Genomic DNA, 2,247 nt, shown 5'->3' with positions numbered 1-2,247 from the left:
TCTAATTCATGCTGTCCATTGACATTTTTTTAAAGGAAAGGGTGAAGTGAATCAAGGTAAAACACAGAAAATGTAAACACTTGCTTTCTAGTTTAGTTTACTTCTCAGTAGTTTAGTTTACTTCTCCACAGGCCACTGAACAGCTGCCGGTGACATGCTCATAAATCCTTTGACATTTACTGTAACTTGATATGGCTGAGAAGTGGCCAATGTACATTATTAACCCCTCATTTCCATGGAGACTGTTTCCATGGTATTTTTATCTCTAATAGCTGCACCATAGACGCATCTAAGGGCCATCTCTTTAGTCTGCTTCTAGTCTACACTACATGCCAAAGGTATTGGGTCACTTGCCTTGACTCGCATATGAACTTGAATAATGAATGAATAATCTCCTATATGTGACTGATGACATCTCTGGGACACTCATGATGCATCATCTGTTGTTTGTGACATTTTCTAAGTAATTATGACAGAAGGCTAGAAGAATAACTTATTTTTCTGTATAGTTGCAGGTCTGAGAGTGGGGAGGGGTGCAGCACCACCGCAGACACACGCTGTGAGCCTCTGGAAGGTCACTACTGCACTGACCCAGTCAAAGATGGCTGCAGAGGAGCTGTGGAACACACAAAGTGCTCACCAGGACAGTACATCAGACAGAATGGTCAGCACGTCTTTGAGTTGTTGATTTGATGTAATGAGCTCAATGTTCAGTGCTCATGAGTAAATCCAATATCTTCTGCAGGTTCAGCTTCCTCTGATACGCTGTGTGGCGACTGTGGCAATAACACATACTCAGATGGATCATTCACATCCTGCAGACCACACAGACAGTAAGAATATCTAAATAGATACACCTTTGCATGTTTGTTTTCTGTCATTATAAGCATTGTAGGTGTGCATCATTGTCATGACAAGCACTGTAACGTGTGTTTAATCCCGGATAGGACCAGGATATATTTACATTATAGGATACATTACATTATATTCATTCATTTGGCAGACTTACAGCAACAGGGTAAGAGTTAATAATGTACTCAAGATAGGAACAGCCCTTGTGCTAATAAAAATAGTTGCTGCCAATGGAAACATGTAGCCTAATGATCAGTTCCTACTTCCTATAGTTTGACATTTTTGATTGTTCTTCTTGCACATAAACTTTGGTAGCTTGGAAGCAACCTATCCATCATATATATAATTTCATTTCAGGAGACATATGAGAAATATTGAGACTTCAATACTCACCAATTCCATTTAGCAAAGGCAACTTAAGGCTATTTGTTGTTAGCTACGAGCTAGGCAAGTTCTGTAGGTAGCCCCATAAATGTGCCCTTTCTTCCTCTCTGCTTTGCTGAATTTGAAAGCTCCTTTAGTTTTTGTTCAATGGGGCTACCCCGTTTACACTCTGTGAACGTTAGACCTTCCATGTTATGAGGACTTTTTAAATTATGTTTTATTTCTGAGGGCTTTTGAGATCTAGGATTATTAATTTACAATAAAATTAATTATCATTCCTAGCCTATATATCTGCCCTGCACGAGAGTTTGTACAGGGCTGCTTATTTATACTCCCTAAATGACTGAAAATACAGACTTGGTTGCGATTTCTGTTATGCGAATAGATTTTGTGAGTGCTACGTTGATATTTGGGAAATAATGAGTGAGGGACTGCGATCACACAGCCCAGGCTGCTGAAGTGCTGCAAGGACGTAGCAGATGACCTTCAAAAGCAACATACAGTATTCAGACTGGCCCCAAAACATTAACAGCCCACTGAAAGGTCCTGATTAGCCACTCAGCTATGGTTAAACTTTTGTAAATGTGCTTGTGTCAAGACAAGCACTGTAATGTGTGTTTAATCTTTATAGGTGTGCATCATTGAAAATGGATGCTATTCTAGAGGGAACATCATCCTCTGATGCTGAATGTGGACGAAGTGGCATCACACCTGGTGGTATCACTGCCATAGTAATATTGCTGATTCTGCCTATAATAGCAGGCATCGTGATTTTTATACTTCGCTTCAGGAAACAACAACAACAACAACCAGTGGTAAGAATAAAAACAAAGAATTAACAAAGGAATAAACAACTCAATTAAAAAGTAACTACACGTATAAATCGATTAGTAAATAGCTAATATTGTATTTCGGCTCTTGCAGAAATATCTATTATTATTGTCATAGAATTCCTCCTCGGAATCTGCATAGAATGAGTGTTAAGTCTACAAAAATTATGCATTTTCCAAC

At 38.9% G+C, this 2,247-nt stretch overlaps 1 long non-coding RNA gene across 1 annotated transcript; it reads left to right on the top strand.

The window, feature by feature from the left end:
* The first annotated feature begins 530 nt into the window (after window positions 1-530).
* LOC134069911 (uncharacterized) lies at window positions 531-2,041 on the top strand. Its single transcript, XR_009936868.1, has 3 exons — window positions 531-664; window positions 746-833; window positions 1,868-2,041. It is a non-coding gene; the product is annotated as an uncharacterized LOC134069911 (long non-coding RNA).
* The last annotated feature ends 206 nt before the right edge of the window (window positions 2,042-2,247 follow it).

Source organism: Sardina pilchardus, chromosome 22, assembly GCF_963854185.1.
Source record: "Sardina pilchardus chromosome 22, fSarPil1.1, whole genome shotgun sequence".
In the NCBI taxonomy this organism is placed as follows: Eukaryota; Metazoa; Chordata; class Actinopteri; order Clupeiformes; family Clupeidae; genus Sardina; species Sardina pilchardus.
Note: the sequence above shows the minus strand (reverse complement) of the source record. Positions and strands in the feature narration are given on the sequence as shown.